Raw genomic sequence first — 12368 nt, forward strand, 5'->3', positions numbered from 1 at the left:
TTATGCTAGACATTTCTCAGTATTATTTGATTGAAAAAGAAAATATTCCTCTTCGTTTTTCTCAAAGTTTAATTACTCTTGTGAGATAATGTTTTTCATATATTTGTTAATATTATGAATAAAATAATTAAATTATTTTTATCCAATAATATACCATATGCTTATAAAATTTTATTATAAAATTTGTATAAACAACTTAATTAGCATAGTCTTACAACCCTCAACCATATGTAGTCCAAGCAGCACTATAAAATTAATTAAAGTACATAACAGCATGGACTGCGATATGCGTTCAAAATGTCGATGTTCATGTGTCCTGCAGTTCACACGATGACGCACAGTTTGCTGCGTTCTTCATCGACCCATGAGCCGAGTGATCCACCGCTTAGAGTTTTATAATATTGGTTTTAAATTTGGTCAAATATGTTTTTATTGAAAGAAATTAAAAATACACCATTTTACTGGCATATATCAATTCCTTCAATAAATGTATTTATATACCTAAAATAAATGCTGCGAAATGTCTTAGTTTTATATAAACAATATATATCAAAGTATTATTTGTAATGGCATTTGTTTGTTAATATATATTGATAATTTTATATAAAACATTAACCTGAAACCAGGTACAACATTGTATATTTTAGGTTGTTGCATTATCCAATGTATGATCATCATCAAATTAGTTGGCCAATACATCTCGCAACGCGTGTATATTATGGTCCATATACACACAAAAGTTTATAATAAATATATAAAATATATTTTATTATATTAATAATTCGATTTGCTTGTTCGAATTTTATGTTTGTTTCTATTTAATTTATTTGTAATAATATTATATTATTACAATATTTCGATTTGCTTGTTCGAAATTTATTTGATCTTTTACTTTTAAGATCATATTTTTGGTATAATTATTATTATAATTATTATGTATATATATATATATATTGGTAATTTGTATTAAATTTGTATTAACAAATTTTTTTATTAACGGTAAGGATATTATACAATAATGATCCTTCCGCAGGTTCACCTACGGAAACCTTGTTACGACTTTTACTTCCTCTAAATAATCAAGTTCGGTCAACTTTTGCGAAACAACCGTAACACACAAGGCGTCACAGTGATCACGTCCGGAGACCTCACTAAATAATTCAATCGGTAGTAGCGACGGGCGGTGTGTACAAAGGGCAGGGACGTAATCAATGCGAGTTAATGACTCACACTTACTGGGAATTCCAAGTTCATGTGAACAGTTTCAGTTCACAATCCCAAGCATGAAAGTGGTTCAGCGGTTTACCCGGACCTCTCGGTCTAGGAAATACACGTTGATACTTTCATTGTAGCGCGCGTGCAGCCCAGGACATCTAAGGGCATCACAGACCTGTTATTGCTCAATCTCATTATTGCTAGACGCAATTTGTCCATTTAAGAAGCTAGTGTCCTTATAATGGGACAAACCAACAGGTACGGCTCCACTTATATAAACACATTCAAACACAATAAACATTTTACTGCCACCATGAATGAAGGCTATATAAGCTTCAACACCATAATCCTGAAGATATCTATTTAATATATTTGAGTCTCGTTCGTTATCGGAATTAACCAGACAAATCACTCCACGAACTAAGAACGGCCATGCACCACCACCCATAGATTCGAGAAAGAGCTATCAATCTGTCTTACACACTTATGTTCGGACCTGGTAAGTTTTCCCGTGTTGAGTCAAATTAAGCCGCAGGCTCCACTCCTGGTGGTGCCCTTCCGTCAATTCCTTTAAGTTTCAGCTTTGCAACCATACTTCCCCGGAGCCCAAAAGCTTTGGTTTCCCGGGAAGCGACTGAGAGAGCCATAAAAGTAGCTACACCCAATTGCTAGCTGGCATCGTTTATGGTTAGAACTAGGGCGGTATCTGATCGCCTTCGAACCTCTAACTTTCGTTCTTGATTAATGAAAACATCTTTGGCAAATGCTTTCGCTTAAGTTAGTCTTACGACGGTCCAAGAATTTCACCTCTCGCGTCGTAATACTAATGCCCCCAAACTGCTTCTATTAATCATTACCTCTTGATCTGAAAACCAATGAAAGCAGAACAGAGGTCTTATTTCATTATCCCATGCACAGAATATTCAGGCATTTGAAGCCTGCTTTAAGCACTCTAATTTGTTCAAAGTAATTGTACCGGCCCACAATAACACTCGTTTAAGAGCACTAATGCAGGTTTTTAAATAGGAGGAACATATGAAAAAATACAAGTATTTAAACACATATAAGAACTCCACCGGTAATACGCTTACATACATAAAGGTATAGTACTAACCACAATTGTAAGTTGTACTACCCGTATGAAGCACAAGTTCAACTACGAACGTTTTAACCGCAACAACTTTAATATACGCTATTGGAGCTGGAATTACCGCGGCTGCTGGCACCAGACTTGCCCTCCAATTGGTCCTTGTTAAAGGATTTAAAGTGTACTCATTCCAATTACAGGGCCTCGGATATGAGTCCTGTATTGTTATTTTTCGTCACTACCTCCCCGAGCTGGGAGTGGGTAATTTACGCGCCTGCTGCCTTCCTTAGATGTGGTAGCCGTTTCTCAGGCTCCCTCTCCGGAATCGAACCCTGATTCCCCGTTACCCGTTGCAACCATGGTAGTCCTAGATACTACCATCAAAAGTTGATAGGGCAGACATTTGAAAGATCTGTCGTCGGTACAAGACCATACGATCTGCATGTTATCTAGAGTTCAACCAATATAACGATCTTGCGATCGCTTGGTTTTAGCCTAATAAAAGCACATGTCCCATAAGGTTCATGTTTTAATTGCATGTATTAGCTCTAGAATTACCACAGTTATCCAAGTAACTGTTAACGATCTAAGGAACCATAACTGATATAATGAGCCTTTTGCGGTTTCACTTTTAATTCGTGTGTACTTAGACATGCATGGCTTAATCTTTGAGACAAGCATATAACTACTGGCAGGATCAACCAGAATAATGTTTTCGTTCATATTTCATTCATATTTTTTGAATAGAAATTAGTAATATAAATATAATAGATTTTATTTCCATTTTATATGTTCGGTTTTTCTTAAATATTGATTTTAATTCAATATTTTTTTTTTGCTTTGTGAAATAATTCTATTTTAATTCGAATACGGCCATTTTTATATGGCATTCGTATACGTTCTTTAATTTTTACTTGTTTCGCCACTAATATAACAAGTTTATAATTGATGTTAAAGAAAAAGTACAACTTTTTTATAACACAATTTTCAATATATATTGTTCTTTCTATAAGTTTTTATTATATTATATATACATATTTCATTCTAAAATATCATTTTTGTTCAACATACATAATTATTGTATCCACACATGTACAATTTTTGTTTAACCAATATAAATATTGAGTTAAATCATTTGCATTTTGATGATAAATTTAAAATTTATCTTTTCCATATAACTCTCTGGTAATATATGATATAAAACCGAGCGCATATGAAATTATTTTGATCACTAATATTGCAATTATATTTTATTATAATGCTTTTTGTAAACACATTGTACCGGCAAGCGATACTCTGTGCCCAAACGACAGGGGATATAATAATTTAATATAAATTATCATATATACCTGCCACCAAAGATTAACGATAAAAGTCGGAAACAATTTGTTATTCTATATATAATAGAAACTTGACCTCTGTTTCACCTTATTATCATGGGTTTATAATATTAACCGCGTAGCCAAGTCTTAATTTCATTTAAGAAACAAATTTATACGGATAATATTTTGATTTTAATATATGTTGTTCTATTGATAACAAAAGTATATATTATAATATATTTTGTTCAATAGTAGATGGACTACTTACTGTACCATCCTTATTTTTTATTATTATTGATATACATTATATTGACAACAGCATATGATATTCATATGGTTTGTTCAATAATTAATTGGTGGACAACCACTGACCATCCTATAGTAGTTTTTGGCCACGACGTCTAAATATCGAAATTATTTAATTCCGTTTGCCACCCATACGATAGATATTAACTATCTATAATAATAATGTGTACGCATAAAATATTATATGTATATATATAGACCAACAGACAAGCACTTCACCCTATAGTAGTTTTTGGCCACGACGTCTATATATCGGGCATATTTAATTCTCTTTGCCACCCAACCAAAGATATTCACTTTTTTATATAAAGTATTATTTGATCATATTAATATAACCAATTATTTCTGCCATATTCATATAATTTCTTTATGAATTATTTTTTGGTCATATCCATATAATCTATATGCCGTATCCATATAATGAATACGGCATATCCATACAACTAGCCATATTTGTATGTCAATGTATATTTTATTATACATTTTTTTTCTTTATACATATAATATGGTATTTCCATATCGCTATAATTGAATTATATGTATAAGATATCATTTATATATAGCATTGCCAAAATAATATGATAAACATAAATTTTGAACAATACGGCCGGTCGGCGAGCACTGCCTCCCTATATATGTTTTTGGCCACGACGTCTAAATATTGGGTATTTTTCGTACTGCGGCCCCGGTGTATGTAAATTGGGCATATTTCGTACTGATGCCAACATATCTATATGACTCATTATTTTCTTCCATATCAATATAACTTCTTTTATTTCCATATTCAAGTAATTTCTTTATTTGCCATATCAATATAAAATATTTTTTGGTCATATTTATATAATCTATATGCCGTATCCATATAATGAATACGGCATATCCATACAACTAGCCATATTTGTATGTCAATGTATATTTTATTATACATTTTTTTTCTTTATACATATAATATGGTATTTCCATATCGCTATAATTGAATTATATGTATAAGATATCATTTATATATAGCATTGCCAAAATAATATGATAAACATAAATTTTGAACAATACGGCCGGTCGGCGAGCACTGCCTCCCTATATATGTTTTTGGCCACGACGTCTAAATATTGGGTATTTTTCGTACTGCGGCCCCGGTGTATGTAAATTGGGCATATTTCGTACTGATGCCAACATATCTATATGACTCATTATTTTCTTCCATATCAATATAACTTCTTTTATTTCCATATTCAAGTAATTTCTTTATTTGCCATATCAATATAAAATATTTTTTGGTCATATTTATATAATCTATATGCCGTATCCATATAATGAATACGGCATATCCATACAACTAGCCATATTTGTATGTCAATGTATATTTTATTATACATTTTTTTTCTTTATACATATAATATGGTATTTCCATATCGCTATAATTGAATTATATGTATAAGATATCATTTATATATAGCATTGCCAAAATAATATGATAAACATAAATTTTGAACAATACGGCCGGTCGGCGAGCACTGCCTCCCTATATATGTTTTTGGCCACGACGTCTAAATATTGGGTATTTTTCGTACTGCGGCCCCGGTGTATGTAAATTGGGCATATTTCGTACTGATGCCAACATATCTATATGACTCATTATTTTCTTCCATATCAATATAACTTCTTTTATTTCCATATTCAAGTAATTTCTTTATTTGCCATATCAATATAAAATATTTTTTGGTCATATTTATATAATCTATATGCCGTATCCATATAATGAATACGGCATATCCATACAACTAGCCATATTTGTATGTCAATGTATATTTTATTATACATTTTTTTTCTTTATACATATAATATGGTATTCCATATCGCTATAATTGAATTATATGTATAAGATATCATTTATATATAGCATTGCCAAAATAATATGATAAACATAAATTTTGAACAATACGGCCGGTCGGCGAGCACTGCCTCCCTATATATGTTTTTGGCCACGACGTCTAAATATTGGGTATTTTTCGTACTGCGGCCCCGGTGTATGTAAATTGGGCATATTTCGTACTGATGCCAACATATCTATATGACTCATTATTTTCTTCCATATCAATATAACTTCTTTTATTTCCATATTCAAGTAATTTCTTTATTTGCCATATCAATATAAAATATTTTTTGGTCATATTTATATAATCTATATGCGGTATCCATATAATGAATACGGCATATCCATACAACTAGCCATATTTGTATGTCAATGTATATTTTATTATACATTTTTTTTCTTTATACATATAATATGGTATTTCCATATCGCTATAATTGAATTATATGTATAAGATATCATTTATATATAGCATTGCCAAAATAATATGATAAACATAAATTTTGAACAATACGGCCGGTCGGCGAGCACTGCCTCCCTATATATGTTTTTGGCCACGACGTCTAAATATTGGGTATTTTTCGTACTGCGGCCCGGTGTATGTAAATTGGGCATATTTCGTACTGATGCCAACATATCTATATGACTCATTATTTTCTTCCATATCAATATAACTTCTTTTATTTCCATATTCAAGTAATTTCTTTATTTGCCATATCAATAAAAATATTTTTTTGGTCATATTTATATAATCTATATGCCGTATCCATATAATGAATACGGCATATCCATACAACTAGCCATATTTGTATGTCAATGTATATTTATTATACATTTTTTTTCTTATATACATATAATATGGTATTTCCATATCGCTATAATTGAATTATATGTATAAGATATCATTTATATATAGCATTGCCAAAATAATATGATAAACATAAATTTTGAACAATACGGCCGGTCGGCGAGCACTGCCTCCCTATATATGTTTTGGCCACGACGTCTAAATATGGGTATTTATTCGTACTGCGGCTTCCGGTGTATGTAAATTGGGCATATTTCGTACTGATGCCACCATATCCATATAACTTATTTTTTGTTCTATATCTATATAAATATCCATATCCACAACTAGAATTTAGTATTTTATCCATATCCATATAAATCATATTTACCATATCAATATAAATAATTTTTTCCATATTTCATACTAGAACTTATTATTTCTTTAATATTTCATATAACTCAATATTTTTTCATATCCATACTAGAACTTATTTTTTTTTCCATATCCATACTAGACTTATAAATTTTTCCCATATCCATATAAACTAATTTTTTATTCATATCCATACTAGAACATTATATTTTTGCCATATCATCTACAACTACATTTTATTCCATATCCATACTAGAACTATTTATTCATCTAATATCATATATAACTTAATATTTTTCCATATCCATACCAGAACTTTTTATTTTTCCCCATATCTAATAGAACTAATTTTTTTCCATATCCATACTAGAACCTAATTTTCTTCTTATATCCATATAACTTATTATTTACTATTACAATATAATTAATTTTTTCCATATCCATACTAGAGCTTATTATCTCTTCAAGATCCATAAAACTCAATATTTTTCATATCCATACTAGAACTGATTATTTTTCCCATATCCATACTAGAACTCAGTATTTTCCCATATCCATACTACAACTTATATTTCCCATATGCATCTAACTCATTATTTTAGCATATCAATATAACTAATTTTTTCCATATCCATACTAGAACTTATTATTTCTTTAATATCCATATAACTCAATATTTTTTTATATCATATACTAGAACTTATTATTTCTTCCCATATCCATACTAGAACTTATAAATTTTCCCATATTCAAATAACTAATTTTTTTCATATCCATACTAGATCATTAAATTTTTTGCCATATCTATATAACTCATTTTTTTCCATATCCATACTAGAACTTATTATTTCTTTAATATCCATATAACTCAATATTTTTTCATATCCATACTAGAACTTATCATTTTTCCCATATTCATATAACTCATTTTTCCATATCCATACTAGAACTCTGTATTCTTTTCATATCCATATAACTCATTTTTTTTCATATCCATACTAGAAATTATTATTTTTCCCATATCCACATAACTCATTTTTTTCATATCCATACTAGAACTTGTTATTTTTCCAATATAACTCATTTTTTTCATATCCATACTAGAACTTAATATTATTTTCATATCCATATAACTCATGTTTGACTTGGAATATTTTTATACACGTCACTAATAGGATGACGATTCAACATCTATTTTAAGAGGAACATTGACTTGCATATGTCTCTTACTTGCATGTTCGGACTTAGAATATTTTTATACACGTCACTAATAGGATGACGATTCAGTTGGCTACCTTAAGAGGTACATATACTTGCATATGTCTCTTACTTGTATGTTCGGACTTAGAATATTTTTATACACGTCACTAATAGGATGACGATTCAGTTGGCTACCTTAAGAGGTACATATACTTGCATATGTCTCTTATTTGCATGTTCGGACTTAGAATATTTTTATACGCGTCACTAATAGGATGACGATTCAGTTGGCTACCTTAAGAGGTACATATACTTGCATATGTCTCTTACTTGTATGTTCGGACTTAGAATATTTTTATACACGTCACTAATAGGATGACGATTCAGTTGGCTACCTTAAGAGGTACATATACTTGCATATGTCTCTTACTTGTATGTTCGGACTTAGAATATTTTTATACACGTCACTAATAGGATGACGATTCAGTTGGCTACCTTAAGAGGTACATATACTTGCATATGTCTCTTACTTGTATGTTCGGACTTAGAATATTTGTATACACGTCACTAATAGGATGACGATTCAGTTGGCTACCTTAAGAAGTACATATACTTGCATATGTCTCTTATTTGCATGTTCGGACTTAGAATATTTTTATACGCGTCACTAATAGGATGACGATACATATGGCTACCATTGTTAAATATATTTAATAAAATTTATTTAAATATAATTATTATTTTATATATATATATTTTATATATATATATATATTCTGACTTAAAAAAGCCAAACAAAATAAACACAATTAAATTTATGTTTATTATCGAATCATCAAGCAAAGGATAAGCTTCAGTGGATCGCAGTATGGCAGCTGCTCAACCACTTACAACACCTTGCCTGTTACAAAAGTCGTTTACAATTGATTCTAGGCTTTGTCATTGTATTAAATAATGCTTTTATATGTAACTAGCGCGGCATCAGGTGATCGAAGATCCTCCCAATTTACTATGTTACAAATTACATTGGCATCACATCCATTGTCGTTTATAAAGTAAATTATAAACTTTAAATGGTTTAGAAGCCATACAATGCAAATTGCCCTTATTTATCATTGCAGTCCAGCACGGATACGACCTTAGAGGCGTTCAGGCATAATCCAACGGACGTAGCGTCATACCACTGTTCGCTCGAACAAGTATTGTGCCATTGGTCCGTACCTGCGGTTCCTCTCGTACTACGCAGGAATGCTGTCGCAACAACGTTTTGTCATTAGTAGGGTAAAACTAACCTGTCTCACGACGGTCTAAAACCAGCTCACGGTCCCTTGCATGGGTGAACAATCCAACGCTTGGTGAATTTTGCTTCACAATGATAGGAAGAGCCGACAATCGAAGGATCAAAAAGCGACGTCGCTATGAACGCTTGGCCGCCACAAGCCAGTTATCCCTATGGTAACTTTTCTGACACCTCTTGTTAAAAACTCTTTAAAACCAAAAGGATCGATAGGCGAGCTTTTGCTGTCCCTGTGTGTACTGAACACCGAGATCAAGTCAGCATTTGCCCTTTTGCTCTATGTGTGGTTTCTGTCCGCACTGAGCTGGCCTTGGGACACCTCCGTTATTATTTGAGAGATGTACCGCCCCAGTCAAACTCCCTACCTGGCAATGTCCTTGAATTGGATCATACCTGAGTAATTGGAGTTATACCAAATTTTCAAATCAAAAATACATAAATGCACCGTTTTATTAAAGAATTTGTTTGCGATTATATAACAAACTCGTGATACTTTGATCAAGAAGCTTGCATCAAAACCCAATACCATAAGATATAATAAATATATCCGTATAATGGCTAGGAAATGATACACGTTCCATTTAATCAAGTAAGTAAGGAAACAATAAGAGTAGTGGTATTTCATTGACGATACCAAACCGAAGTCTAATATCTCCCACTTATTCTACACCTCTTATGTCTCCTTACACTGCCAGATTAGAGTCAAGCTCAAAAGGGTCTTCTTTCCCCGCTAATTATTCCAAGCCCGTTCCCTTGGCTGTGGTTTCGCTAGATAGTAGATAGGGACAGGTGTCCATCGGATCCCTCCGAAGCTTATTTAACGTGGCGTGTTCCACACTGAAGGGATTACAACCACGGCACTCTTATACACCCACAAGTGAGTGTATAGTGCAATGTGTCTAGGTTAAGCGCCAGACCAACGCCCCGGACTAGAAGCTATAGCTATGTACATAGCAACCACCCCGTAGCAATTCGAATGCTTACTTGTCGGGCAAGCATTCCCCCTTGCTGAGGAGCGGGATCTATCTAAATCCCTACTGATCTTTGGGTCACAGCACCCGAGTTGTATGACGCAACTCCACGTCGAACCCGAAGGCTCTACCCGCATATGGGTGTCAACCACAGCCACCACGATACTCCCACATGGGGGCCAACCTCAATGAGCAGCCTTGGACAGCTGCTCAACCCGTGGTACCGAAATTACAGGCTCGGTAGGCTCACCCCTAAGCTCCGACAAGCTCGGATGGGGCACCCATGCCATATTAGTCGCCTCCTACGACAAGCTATGACAAGCTGTGGTAGAATTCTTCGCCGCTAGCCACACAGCAGGGGTGAGTTGGGCTAGAGCCCAGCGCCTGTGGTTCGCCTTCCATCCGTCGTAGCCATCCTTCGCCTTAAAAAGGCAGCATCCGCGAAAACTTCTAGGGACGCATCCGTTCTGGGGTCTCTACTACTCCCGCGACGATCCATCTTCCTTGGTCCTGGACAATTCCGAGAGCATCGAGGTCACGCAATTCATTGTACAGCCGGCATTCACATAACACGTGAAGCCAGCTCTCGTCAACCTCCCCACATGAGCATGCGGTCGTGGTGCTGAGAGTCCTGTCGTGCAAGAATGCGTTTAGCGACCCGTGTCCTGTCAGTAAGAATCCGGCTTTTAGAGTAAAGACAAAGTCTTTCCTCTTGTAGACAAACGCTGCCTCTGGGAAGAATTCGCGAGTCACATGCCCGTGATCCGCGCTATCCCATCTGAGCTGCCACTCATTTAGCAGACGCTCTCGTCTAGCAGAGCCATCTTGTCCTTCCAGTTCATCCCGGTCATATCCAGTCCCTGCAGCCAGTCGTTGGTATCCAGGGGGATTTCCTTCCGTAGTTTGAACTTCAAAGCAGACCGATGAGCGTCAAGATCCATTGGAGGAGCACCAGCAAGCACCTGCAGTGCCACGGTGGACACTGTGCGGCATACCGGTAGGCATCCCAAAAGGATGGTCCTCTGGCACGAGGTGAGGAGTTTTAGGGATTTACCCCTACTCACCGCCTTGTACCAGACCGAGGCACCAAAGAGTGCACATGGCATCATGAGTCCCCTATATATGGTCCTCTTTGCGCGGGAACTGAGTCCCCAATCGACTCGAAGCACCCGTGCTAGCCCCGCGGCGACTCCAGTCAGCCGATCTCGAATTGCCGAGATATGCGGGAGGAAACTCAACCGCTCGCCGACTAAGATGCCCAGGTACCGGTATTTTTCGACATACGGTAGGCTTGCTCCAGCAAAACGCACCGTTGGTCTCCTTCGTTGCGAAAGCTTCCCTTTCAGCAACATGATTGCCGTCTTGCTGGTGGACACGCTCACTCCAACTTCAGATCCCCAGGCTCCCACGATGCTCATCAACTGCTCGCCTTTCGCTCCAGATCAGCACGGGAATTCCCGTCAACGAAAAGTAGCAAGTCATCTGCATACGCGCTCACAGCACAATGTGGCTCTAGGCGCTGAAGCAGCACATCCATCAGAAGGTTCCAAATGAATGGACCACTAATGGACCCTTGCGGGCAGCCCCGTGTAACCGAGACTGTGGCTGCTTCATACCTGCTGATGATGCTTGCCTTCGGCCGGAGAAATAGCTTTTCCACAAGCTTATCTCACGACAGCCGACGTCGACAAGCCGATCGAGCACTGCGCTCCACTCCACATTGTCGAATGCTCCCTTGAAATCGACAAAAATTCCAAGGACGTATTGCGACGTGGTGTTGTCAACTGTGGTTGTGGGCATGCCTCCAGGCATCCTCCACGCAGCGTCCAGGCCGAAATCCAAATTGCCATCTGCAGCCATCCGGTAGCCATCTTGAGTCGATTCACCATGAGTCCTTCGGCACCTTTCCGAACACTGGCAAAAGGCATATGCCACGAT

At 35.5% G+C, this 12368-nt stretch overlaps 2 non-coding genes across 2 annotated transcripts; both read right to left on the reverse strand.

Annotated features, from left to right (window-relative positions):
• Nucleotides 1–214: 214 nt before the first annotated feature.
• Nucleotides 215–393, reverse strand: LOC138914505 (5.8S ribosomal RNA). Its single transcript, XR_011420350.1, has one exon. It is a non-coding gene; the product is annotated as a 5.8S ribosomal RNA (ribosomal RNA).
• A 623-nt stretch (nucleotides 394–1016) lies between these two features.
• Nucleotides 1017–3010, reverse strand: LOC138914511 (small subunit ribosomal RNA). The gene has a single exon (XR_011420356.1). It is a non-coding gene; the product is annotated as a small subunit ribosomal RNA (ribosomal RNA).
• Between the last annotated feature and the right edge of the window lie 9358 nt (nucleotides 3011–12368).

Source organism: Drosophila takahashii, unplaced genomic scaffold, assembly GCF_030179915.1.
Source record: "Drosophila takahashii strain IR98-3 E-12201 unplaced genomic scaffold, DtakHiC1v2 scaffold_25, whole genome shotgun sequence".
NCBI classification, from domain to species: Eukaryota; Metazoa; Arthropoda; class Insecta; order Diptera; family Drosophilidae; genus Drosophila; species Drosophila takahashii.